Genomic DNA, 13313 nt, shown 5'->3' on the forward strand with positions numbered 1-13313 from the left:
TAAGAAAGACTTAAAGCAATCTACGAATAATTTAAGGGCTTTCTTATAAAGGTAGAAATCCGGATCTTCGATAGTATTCTATTTAATAAGGAAGTAGCGTTATCCTAGGACTTTATAGAAAGAGGTAGAGTCGACCTAGCTATAGCCCTACTATAGGTTATTAAGATAATAGAATATAAGGTATAGTAAGCAGCCTTAATCCCGATCCTAAAAGCGATAGAGTAGAAAGTTATCGATATCCTTAAAATTAGACTAGAAATAGGAGTCCTTAAAGAAGGGCACGGGCCCTATAGGAACCCCTTTTTCCTAGTAGTAAAGAAAGACGGAGGACTACGCCTAATTAATTCCGCTACGCGTATAAATACCGTTATAATAAGAGATACGAACCTACCGCCGAATATAGATGAGTTTAGCGACTACTTCTCGATATATAAGATCCTTTCCCTCCTAGACCTTTTTTTAGGCTATAATTAGATCCCTCTTAATATTAGAAGCTATAACTTAACGATATTCGCGATACCTATTAGCCTCTTACGTATATATATACTCCCTTAAGGGGCTACGAACTTAGTCGGCTAATTTATAAGGATAATATAAAGAATCCTATAAGACCTTATACCGAATATCTATAGGAATTTCCTCGATAATATAGGTATTAAGGGGCCCGATATAACGTATAATAATAAAGAGGTAGCGCTAAGAGTAAGGAGATTTATCTTTGAACACCTTATTAACCTCGATAAAGTCCTAGTTAACATCGAACTCTCCGGTTATACGATTATAGGGGCTAAATCGAAATTCTACTAGTAAGCGACTAAAGTTATCGGTTATATCTATAGAATAAATAAAAGGTGCCCCGTAGAAGCTAAAGTTATTAAAATTAAGGAATAGATAAGATACCTTAATATAACGTATATTAAAGCTTTCCTTAGCATTATAGGATACTATTAAATCTAGATTAAATAGTTCGCTATCTTAGTAAAACCCCTTATAGACCTACTAAAGAAAGAAGTCTATTAGGAATAGGGAGACGAATAAGTAAAAGCAATAGCTGCCCTTAAGAAAGCTATTACTAATCTAGTCTTTCTAGTATCCCTCGACGTCGGCCTAGGAAGAGGAGATATTATTCTAATATATAATGCTAGTTTACTTAGCTAGGGGGCAGTCCTAATATAAATCGTCGACGGAAAGAGGCGCCCTATAAGGTTCGAAAGTAAAACGTAGTTACTAGTAGAAACTAAATACGATACGATAAAGAGGGAGTATAGGGCTATATTAAGTACGCTTAAGAGACTAAGAATATACTTATACGGCGTATATTTTATCCTAGAAACTAACGTATAGGTCCTAGTTAATTAACTAAAAGGTGCCCTTAAAGACGTCCTTAGAGCTATAGTAACTCGCTAGATAAGCTATATTTTCCTCTTTAACTTTACTATATAATATATCGAAGGTAAGAAGAATAACGTAGCCGACGGACTCTTAAGAAAGCCTAAAGGACCTTCTAATATATTAGATAGGGAAATAGAAGGCGATATTAAAGAATTTATAGACTTCTACTTAAACGTAGTATAAGGGACTAAGCTATAAGGGGACTACTTAAAGGAATCGAGGATAATTACGAACTTCTTTTAAACGTTAAAACGGCCGGAGGGCCTTTCTAAATAAGACTATAGGAAGCTACGTCTAAAGAGTCTAAGTTTCTACGTTAAAGATTAAAAGCTTTACCTAGGAAGGAAGAAAGGGGACCTATACTAGTCGTAGACGACCTAAAAGAACGGAAAAGGATTATCGTAAAGTACTACGCGTAAATAGGGTATAAAGGACGATAAGTTATATATACGTTCGTAAAAGATAGGTATTAGTAGGCTAGCCTTTAGAACGATATTTACGGCGCAATCTCTTTCTATAAAAAATACTAATACTTTACGACTAAGAGACCCTAGGAAGTTATAACCGCGACCGCGCCTAGCTACCCTATAAGTAAGATTTACTTCGATAGTTAGTATATACTATCTAATTATAGGTATTCGTACCTTATAGAAGTACGAGACGACCTTACTAAATAGGTAGAAGTAACCCTAGTTAAAGAAATCACCGCGGGAGCTATAACTAAATTTATACTCTCTATTATTTATAGGTACGGCGTAATACTATACGCTATAATCGATAGAGGGCCCGAAATAAAGAAAGACTTTAAGTATATCCTAGAGGATATAGGCGTTAAAGTTATTTAAACTTCGGTATATAATTTAAAGGCGAACGCGGTAGTAGAATAAGGGCACTAAAGGTTAATAATAGCGCTTATAAAAATAGTAGAGAAAAAGGGCAAGTAGATTAAATACCTTAACTAGGTAATCCTTATAGACCGAATAGTAGTTAGAGAGTCTTACGGAATATTAGCTTTCTACCTACTATATAGATAGGAACCGGTACTACCTCTTAAGGTAGAACACCCGACTTAGCGACTAATCGACTAAGACGAAGTAAAGATAAAAGAAGAATTATTTAAAGTATAAGTACGAGTTTTAGAAAGAAAAGAGAAAGATATAAAAGAAGCTAAGAAAAGAGTAATAAGATATCGGAATTAATTAATAGAGAGGACGGATAAAGCTAATAAGCATACGATAAGGAAAGAAAGCCTATAACCTAGAGACCTCGTCTTACTATTCGACGTAAGACGATTAAATAATCTAGGGAGGCAAGCTAAGTATTAGATAAGGTAGAACGGTCCCTTTTAAGTAGCATCGCGCTTAGAGTAGTCTAGAGCGTATAGGATTAAGACTCTAGATAGAATCGTGCTCGATAAGATAATCCTAAGAGAGTATCTAAAGAAGTTTAAAAAGGATAAGGAAGGTTAGTAGTACTTTACTAAGGACGATTAGTTGCTCTAGGATAAGATTACTCTCGATAAGAGGAGGAAGGAAGAAATAACGGATAAAGTAGATAATTTACTACTCCTACTAAGTAGAGAAGCCTTAGATTAAATAGTACTACGGTCGCAACGACTCCTTAACGAACCTTAGAAGGATTAAAGCTAGGAAGAGGAAGAAGAGCGACTATAGATACCTAAGAAAGGCCTAAGGCATACGATCGAGGTTTAGCTGCCGTAACTTAGTAAAGTAAAAAAGGATCTCTATACTAGAGCCCTAAAGACGCTAATCTAACGAGAAAAGGAGGAGGTAAAAAGGAGCTAGGGAGGAAAAGGTAGCAAAGATAAAAATCTACGACTATCGTAAGAAGCACGCTAGAACCTAACTAGTAACTAGGACACCGTCTAACTATCTAATCGAAGGATAACTATAGTAGCCGAGATATTTACGAGTGCCCTACCTATTACCTTATCGTTTTAAATTTTCTACCTAAGGCTCCCTAAGTAGATAAAGATAATACTTCCTACCCTTCCCTAATAATAGCCTACCCTCTACTACCTTAAAGAAGGCGAATAGAGATATAATTAAATAATAAAATAAGAAAACGAATATTCTTACTACCTACCTCCCTTAAGAATAGGAGTTTTTACTTCGTAGATAGGGACGTCTATTCTTTATTATAGAGGGGGAGACCCGCTATAGCGAAAATAAACGCGCCTATAAGATAAATTTTAATATATTTTCGACTTACTAAATTAAACGCGTATTACCTTAAGAGAAAAACTTTTGCCGCTAAAGATAGCGATTAAACGAGGCTACTTACTCCCGGTAAACCTACTATAGACTACTATAAAGCGAACTTAAAGACTATCTAATTATTACTTAAGAGAGAGCTCGTTAAACCTATATAATCTCTTTCCGGGTAAGACGGGTATAAGGTTAATTTCCTCCCCTTCCTCTAAATCCTTAGTAGGACTAAAGGGATTAAGGATATTACGAAGAAGATAAAGGGCGGTCTCGTTGCTAATATACTTATCGTAAAATTTATTAGTCTTAAGGTTAGTACGGAAATTATAACCGTATATATAGTTAGCGAATCTATTAAGGTCGTAAGCAGCCCTACGGTATCTAGGGAAGTGCCGCTATTCGTAAATAAGCGCCTTAGTCGAATCCTAGACATAGTTAGCGTAAGAACCGCCGGCAGTGCCTAGAAGAGAGATATACTTATAAAAAGGAAATATAACGTGCTCGTAAGCGGAAGTTATAATTATCTAATAAGTTCGAATATACCCTTAATAAAGGCGAGGATTACGAGTTCCGTATAAAGCAATTAAGACTACTCGAGAGTATTCTTACTACCCCGAACTAAGCTAAGAAAAGAAGTATCTACGCGGATAAGCGATTTCTATAGGGATATAGGTTACTAGCCGACGTCTATAATAAAGGGCATAGAAGACGATTTAATTATACTAACCTAGCGTGCTCTCGAGAAAGTAAGAGAGAGGGGAGCGACCGCGCGCTTTAACCCTAATAATATCGGGAGCTTTTAACGGAACCTATAACCGAAAGGCGATTTCTACGTAAATTAAAAACCCTTAGTAACCGATATTATTTCTACTATAGACCTAGGTCTCGAAGTAACTATAGATCTATAGAAGAAGACGGTTAAAACGAGCTAAGCGAGATTAGATAAGTTAGATAGTCGTTACTCGAAAGTACTCTATACGAAGAGGAAAGACCTTAGTATAATAATTCTAAGTAAGAAGAGTAGTAGTAACGAGGGAAGGTCGTAGAAGAGTAGTTAAAGAGAGGTTAACGATATCTAGCAGCTCTTTAGTTTCGAGTTTAGCGGTCTTACGAGATATAATAAGGAAGAAGAGGTAATCGTAAAAGGAGAAGATAAAAGGTAGCGGTCCGGAGAAATAAAGAAGATAGAGGAGAGAAGAGGGAGAAGAGGAATAAAGAGAGTAAAGAGGAAAAGAAAAGGGCGGGGATTAGATAGCTCCCTAATCGATAACCGGTAAAAGAAGCTATTTAGGCGCAACCGCTAAACACGCCCGAGACTTTACCGCTATAAAGGCTAGCTAAAGCAACTAATAACCGCGCGCTTTAACGACTATTTATTCCTCTCGCTATACCCTCCTTCTTCCTTCTTTCTTTTTCCTTCTATACGTATATATATATATATATACTCTATACGCTTCCCTACTTATAACGATCCCCTCTACTAATATAACTCCTATATATATATATAATACCTTCTTAGCCTCTTAGCGTTATAACTCGAAACTACTTACCCTAACTATCTAATCTTAGCTTCTCCCTCTCTTTCGCTTACTCTACCCTTTCCTAAGACATAGCGGCGAACCTAAATAGTATCCTAGGCCCAGCTATAGACCTCCCTAAGGATGCCGCTATCTTCTTTAGCGCACTACTATTTAGGAGCAGGAGCTCTATTTTGCCTACTTACTACGGCGAAGTTAAAGTAAAAGGCGGCGAAGGGCGCTTCTACGCTAAAGATAAGGAAAGGTTCGTAGACTAAGACCGACGAGACGTTTATAGGTAGAAGCAACCTCCTTAATACGTTTATAGAGATCGTTAGCACCCGATACTAACGGGCCCTATTAGGCGGCGGGATATTACCCTCGAAAACGCTCGGATAATATATAAGGGCATTAAAAAGATAAACGGATTCGCTAGGAATAAGGCCCGCTAGGAAGAGTATATCGTCGACGTATATAACTTTCTTTATAGAGCTATCGATAAATAATAGGCTACGAGCTTCGGCCTTAGCGCGATAATTAAAATCTTAATAAGAGGCATCGAAAACGCGGTATGCCCCTTGCCTTACCTGCTATTAGTTTATACCGACTACTAAGGGGAACCTATCGAAGACATAGAAGATAGATATAAGAAGTACTATAAATGCCTAAATAATAGGGAGCATCTAATTAAGTTTACCGCTCCTACCTTCGACCTTAGTTACTTCGCGTATAAATAAAGGTATACGACTAGAGTTATTAACTTTTTAGTAGGCACGAACGAAGGGGGACTCTACTAAGGGGCGTTCCTCTAGGACCGTAGAGAAGGAAACCTAGTCGTTTTTAATGCTTAGAAAGAGGGACGATACGCTAGACTCTATACGTTCCTATAAGTATAGCGGCAGTTTCTTTATATCTTCTAAGTTCCTTATAACTTTACTTATACGCTAGTCCCTTATACCGCCTAGTAAGAAGGGTAGGAATACGGCTACTTAGCCTTAATAATAATCTAATACTAGGTTAGAGGCATAGTTAGGCTACGCCTTAAGATAATTAAATAGCGATGCCTAAAAGTTAAAGTAATTCTAGAGTAAAGGTATAGAGCAACGTAAGAAGCCCTATAGATAGACGAGATCTTATACCGAGACTAGTGTTTCTTTAAGCCGGACGAGAGGATAAGTATAAAAGGCTACGTTAATAGGCTAATATACGGAATCTAAGCCGTTGCGGTAAACGAGCTTAATTATACGCAAGCGATATTATAGGGCGGTAGAGTTTCCTAGTAGTTTAATAGCGGGGTTAAACGACTATAAAGGATACTATCTAATTAAGGTCTAATAACTTTTAGCGGAGTCTTTCTTATAAGGATTCCTAGGAGCGAGCGGATTTACCGATATAACCGTATTATCTTAGGAGACTAGGAAGAATAAGACCTCTAGGAAGTCCTAGAAGTAGTTAACCTCCTAGATAGGCCTACCGGATAGAAACTACCGCTCTAAAGAGACGTAGAACTAGCTTATACGGCGAGGAAAGCGAGAAAGGAGCTGTCTACGCTAGCTGCCCTTACGGGGCAACCTAACCTAATTGCTTAAGCTACGCGCGGTTTCTTTACGAAACTTCTCCTTAAAAAGACCCCTAACTATCTAATTACGCCGACGGGAATTAAGAATAGACCTAGTCCTTCGTTACCTCGAGCGTTAACCGAATCGAGCTCCTTATCTAAATTAAGTAGCCTTTCCCTAAGTGACCTCGAGATAGGATCCCTGCCCTAGAGCCTATAAAGGAGAGAGCTAAGCGCCCCTACTAGTCCCTTTATCTACGTAGAAACGATGCCTTTATTCTCCCCCTTTAATATATAGCTAATTAGGCCTACTCCTCGCCCGCTACTAACGGCTCCTCTAAACGTATAAAGGAGCGAAAGACTCGTAACCGCTCCCCCGCCGATAACCTAATAAGGAGCTAGCAGGGAAGAAAGGCAGATAGCCCGGCTGCCTACTCGCCCTAGGACCCCGAAATTACTAGGCGCTCGGTTAATTACCCTAAGGCCGAAGACTTTAGTAACGCCTATAGCACGCCCCGTTACTCCCTAGAAACGAAGTATAGTAATAGCTTCTCCGGCTATAGTCCCTATAAGGTTTATACCGGGCTTTAAACCCTCTTAGGTCGAAGGAGTTAAAAACCTAGGAATATATTAGAACTACCGCTAGGATATTAACGACTATAATTCTATATATTTACGTAGGACTACTAGTAACGCGATAACGATTAGCCTATAAGACTTTATAGCTTATTTAATCTAGCCGTACCTAAAGCTATAGACTAGTAAAGACGCTAACTACTTTATTTCCCTAACGCCCCTAGGAATAATAAGCGCGAATACTTAGGAGCGTATACGGGGGGCAGTAGATAATTATCTAAAGAAGGAAGTACGCGAGTAAAGATAGGAAAGAGCTAAACGAGCAGCTCGTAGGTAAAGGGAGGAATAAAGGATACGAAGGGAAAGGATTATAGTAAAGGAGAAAAGTTCTATCGACGGTTTATTTACTTACTTACGTGCTTAAGAAGAGAGCCTTGCCCGTTATTATCGCGCCTTTTCCGTTAGTATCTTAGGTCGGAAAGTCGCTAGGGAGGAGTTTAACGGGTAAGATTATACCCTTATAAATATTAGCCTATTAGAGGGATAAGACCCCTAGCACCCCCCCCCCCTCTAACTTTCTTCTAAGTATACTTAAAGGCGTTATAAAGACCTCGATTATCTAATTAGGCATTATCCTTAATTATAGTTAATTTAAATTTTTATTTTTCCCCTTTAAAGTAGATGCCGCTAGTTACGCGACTCTAGTAGAAACGAAGAGGTATAGAGTAAAGAAATCTCTAAGACTCGTATTTATAACCTAAAGCCTATAGAGCTATATATAGACTAAGTAATTAGATAATTGCGTAGTTAATTGCTCTGCTAATCCTTTGCTACGTGCTACGCGTGCTTTAGGTATATGCCCTCGTCCCCGTTAAACTACGATATCTACGGCCGTACTAAGATTTAGAGGGCGTAGCTTAAGGGGCTACTTAAGTAGCTTCTAGTACCCGACTAGTTCTATATATATATATAGATAGACTTTATAACGGACCTCCTACTTATAGAGGGCGGCAACTACTATATATAGGTAATTAAAGACCGACTTAGTAAGTCTATAGTATTAAAGCTAATACCGTCTATAGATACGGAGTCCTACGTAGAGCGCTTCTTATAGTACTAGGCCCGCTTATATAGCTAGCTAGCCTCTATTATAAGCGATAGGGGATCGAATTAAACTAGCCGCTTTTAGTAGCACCTATACTAGCTACTTTAGATTACGTAGCTACTTAGTATAGTATATTACCTATAGACTAACGGAGGGCCTAAAAGGGTTAACTAGGAGGCATAGGCTTACCTATAGGCTGTTATAGCCCGTAACTAAGTAGACTAAGACCGTTAGCTCCCCGCGGCCTAACTTACGTTAAATAGTAAACTATATACCTCTATTAAGATAGCCCCTTTCTTTATAATATATAGCTTCGAACTACCCTTACTAGTTCCCTTTACCGTAGATATAATAGCGGAGTAGTATAGTAATTCGTTATTAAAAGGCCGCGCCTCTACGTTCGTATAAAAGCTATAGGAGACTATAGATTATTGCTAATCCGCGATAGCCGCCGCGGCATAAGATTAAGAGTAGCACGCTAATAAGACTAAGGCCCTAGTAGATAGGTTTACGGTAGGAGATAAGGTATAGCTAGACCTCTATAACTATAGGTCGGCACGGCTAAAGAAAAAGCTTAACTAGCTATACGTAAAGTTTACGGTATAAAGGGTTATTAGCCCGTAGGTTATAGAGCTCGATAGTCTCTTAACGGGGGTCTATAATAAGATTAATATAGACCTCCTTCGTAGAGCCTCCTTTAACCCGCTGCCCGGATAAGAAGTAGCGGACGCCTAACCGCCTATAATCGAGGTAAAGGAAGAGAATAAGTTTAAGGTCGAAGAGATATAGGCCGCGCGCTAGAAAAAGGTTAGTAAGGGGAAACGCTAGGAGGTCCTCGTTAAGTAGCGCGGGTATCTCGACCCTATATAGGAACCTATACGTAAGTTTACGGGAACTATAGCCCTTAATAAGTTCGAAGCCTTATTCGGAATAATAGATAAGAACGACGGACTAGCGGACTACCGATAATAGCCTAAGCTAAGACTATAAAGTAGGTATAGCGGAGGGGGCAGTTACGGTAATATAGGCAATATAAGCGTAATAGTATAAGCGGAGATAAAAATAGCGTTTATTATAGGGCGGAGCCCTTAAACTACCTAGGCCTATTCCTTATTATTATTATTATTATTATCTTCGTTATTATCGTCTTCGTCGGCCTCCTCTTTCTTATTAGCGGCGGCGGCGGTCTCTAAGGCGCTAAGGCGGCCCTCTAAGCCTATAAGCTAATTAGCGGCGGCGGCGGCTCCGGGGGTAAAGGGGCGGCGGCTAGCGGCGGCGGTAGGGGCAGCGGCGGTAGCGGAGGCGGGCACGGCTAAGGGGACCGCCGATAGGGCGACGGAGGTAGTATCCCTAGCGCCGGGTATATTAGAGGCGGAAATAAGGGAGCGGAGGAGTAGGACTTACTTAGGCATAAGGCCCTATCGCTCGAGGGCGCGGAGGTTATAGTAGGCGGCGGCGGCGGCAGTAAGGCGCTTCTTAGTAGCCCCCCGCGCCTACCCGTGCGAGCCGGCCTTCTAAGCCGACGCCGTAGTAAGTAAGACGGGAGGCGCCGCTTTATAAGCGCGGCCGGCTCGCGCGTACTAGTAGCAGCTGCCGCCGCGGCGGCGCCCGGCCTAGTCGGAGCAGTCGAGCTCCTATAACGTATAACGTATATAGGGGGCCGAGCGGGCGGCGCCGGCCTATACTTAGCGCTTATACTATAGGAGGTTAGCGGATAACGTCTATTACGCTTACCTAACTACGGACTTACGGGGGTAGCGGAGACGGAGGCGGGGGCCGAGGGGCCGGGCGTTACGGGTAGCGGCGGGGACGGCGTCGCTACCTTAAGGGGCGACGTAAGAGCGAATAGCGTAGTAGAGGCGGCGGCGGCGGCGGTAGGAGCGGTGGTAGCGGCGCGGGCAGGAGCGGCGGTAGCGGCGGAGTCGTTGTTGGCCACGGCTAGCACGGCGTCGACGAACGACTCTATACGCTCCGAGAAGGAGGAGGTAAGAGAGGGAGAGGCAGATATATCTATCGCGGAAGTTAGCACGACGGAATACGGCCTCCCGCTCTATAAAGCGCGGAACTTATTAGTTAAAGTTATTATTATTATTAAGGCTATTATTGCTACTACCGCTACTACTATAAGTATACGTTAATAGAGCGGCCTATATAGCTAGGAACGGACTAATGCCTTAGGTAGAGCGGAACTTACCTATTAATGCTACTACTACGGTTAAAGAAGGGAGAGAAGGAAAAAAAGGGAGAAGGGGGGGATGCCGCCTTATATACCCCTTAGTAGAGGATACTGCCTAAGGTAAAAGGGACGGGCAACCTAAGGCTTACGTAGGTCCGGACTAGCCGCCGGCTACCTAGGGGCGTATATAATAGGTTACGCCCTTATTTAAATAGCTAGCCGGCCGATAAGTATAGAGCCGGGTCCTAGCTGCCCGGGCTAATAGGCGCGGGGATAATAGGGCTAGTAGGGCCGGCCCTATTAACGGGAAAGGGCAGGGAAGAGCCCGCGGCACGGGCCTAATTATATAGGAGCCGTTAATAGGGCAGCGCTACGCCGCGCTTAAGGGAGGGCATTATATAAGAGTCTTTAACTATTATAGGTAATAGGCTTAGGCCGCGGCCTAAGCCGTATAGTTACGTATAGAGGGCCGGATCCTATAAGTATAGGGGCGGGCTAGCCGCGTATAGAAGAGCTCTATATAGCTTATTAATATTATCCTATAGACGGCACCTACGTATATGCCTCTACCTACTCCGTAATAGAATCTCTACTTAAGTTAATATATTTAGTAAGAGTAGCGCGCTTAAAGGCTTTTTAGGAACGATTTTTTAGTATACGACTAGATATACTATTAGTAGTATATCCTAAAAGGATAAAGAGATAAGGAACGATATACTTATATATAACGCGATAAGGGTATATTTATATACGGCGGCTAAGGCAGCTATAGTAGGTCTTACGAATAAGACTAAAAGGAGGGGAGATATCGTATTACGACTATAGCTACTAGGCCGTTAACGGTCGACCGCGTTAAGTACGTAATATAGTTTAACGGATAAATAGTCGGCACGACTATCTAATAAATATAAGATCGAGGGGATCGTAGAGATCTAAGTAATCTAGGATTAACGAGATTACTACGCTTTATACGATCTAATATTAAGGATTATAGCTAGGCCTATAATCTAAGGATAGTCTCTATAGGTATATATAGCTACTTACTTGTACTCCTTTAAATAGATAGCTCTCTAGCTTTTAATATAATATAGATCTTTATTACGATTTTATCTCTAATTCTAATTACTTAGTTATAGTCTACGGTCTACGACCTCCGACTTATTACTAACGTAATATACTTATTATTGCTTAGACTACGCCCTATTATATCTACTAATATAAACCCCTTAATAGGTTTATCCCTTAGGAATAATACCGGTCGTTATAGTTAACGAATAACTCTATACGCTATAAGAAGGAGGAGGCGGGAGAGAGAGAGGTAGATATATCTATTATAGAAGTTAGTATAATAAAATATAGCCTCCTACTCTATAAGGTAAGGAACTTATTAGTTAAAGTTATTATTATTATTAGGGCTATTATTACTATTATAGCTATTACTATAAGTATATATTAATAGAGCGGCCTATATAGCTAGGAATAAACTAACGCCTTAAGTAGAGTAAAACTTACTTATTACTACTACTACTATAGTTAAAGAAGGAAGAAAAGAAAGGGAAGGAGGAAAGGGGGGATGCTACCTTATATACCCTTAGGTAGAGGAGGCTACCTAAGGCTAAGGGGACGGGTAACCTAAGGCTTACGTAGGTCTAGGCCGGCTGCCGGCTACTTAGGGGCGTATATAATAGGTTATGCCCTTATTTAAATAGCTAGCTAGCTAATAAGTATAGAGCTAGGTTCCGGCTACTTAGGCTAATAAGCGCGGGGATAATAGGGCTAGTGGGGCTAGTACTATTAATAGGAAAGGGTAGGGTAGAGCTAGCGGTATAGGCTTAATAATATAGAAGCCGTTAATAAGGTAGCGCCGCACCGCGCTTAAGGGAGGGTATTATATAAGAGTCTTTAACTATTATAGGTTATAGGCTTAGGCTATAGCCTAAGCTATATAGTTATATATAGAGGGCCGGATCCTATATATATATATATAAGCTAGCCGCGTATAAAAGAGCTTTATATAGCTTATTAATATTATTTTATAGACGGCACCTATATATACGCCTCTACTTACTCTATAATATATATTAGTTTTATAAAAAAGGGTTTTTTCTTAATTATTAAATATTAATATAAGGTTAATCTTATATATATATATATATACTAGCTATATATAAAAGAGCTTTATATAGCTTATTAATATTATTTTATAGATAGTACTTATATATATATATCTACTTACTTTATAATAGCGTGCCCCTTATCTTTATAAGTAAAGATAATATTATTACTATATTTAAAGGTATTAAATATAAAAGTTAACTTAAGGGATACTAAGGAAGTTACTTAATAAATCTAAATAACTATAAGCTACTAAGTTAATAAGGAAACCTATTCCTTTTTATACTTTATATTTTTTTTATTACTTATATATAGCCTTTAGGGCTATAGTAAGGCTAATAAGTATTAATAGTCCTAGCTAGCTTTAGAGCCTAGGGGCTTATAACTAATTAAGGAAAGGGTAGCTATAAAGGCAAAGATAAAGGAAAGGTTAGTTTAGTTCCTCCTACGTAGTATTTTTCCTCCCTAAGGGCCCTAGGTTATACTTTATATATATATATATATATAGTTATACCTATAGACTCCCTCTTTTAAGTAAGATAGCGTAATCTATACCCTCTTTCTTTAATATAAAGACCTAATAACTAGTAATACTAACCCCTTACTATTAATTTTAACTTTATAAATTTTATATACACTTCTCGTA

The sequence above is a fragment of the Hirsutella rhossiliensis genome (assembly GCF_020360975.1).
Source record: "Hirsutella rhossiliensis strain HR02 chromosome Unknown scaffold00011, whole genome shotgun sequence".
Lineage (NCBI taxonomy): Eukaryota > Fungi > Ascomycota > Sordariomycetes > Hypocreales > Ophiocordycipitaceae > Hirsutella > Hirsutella rhossiliensis.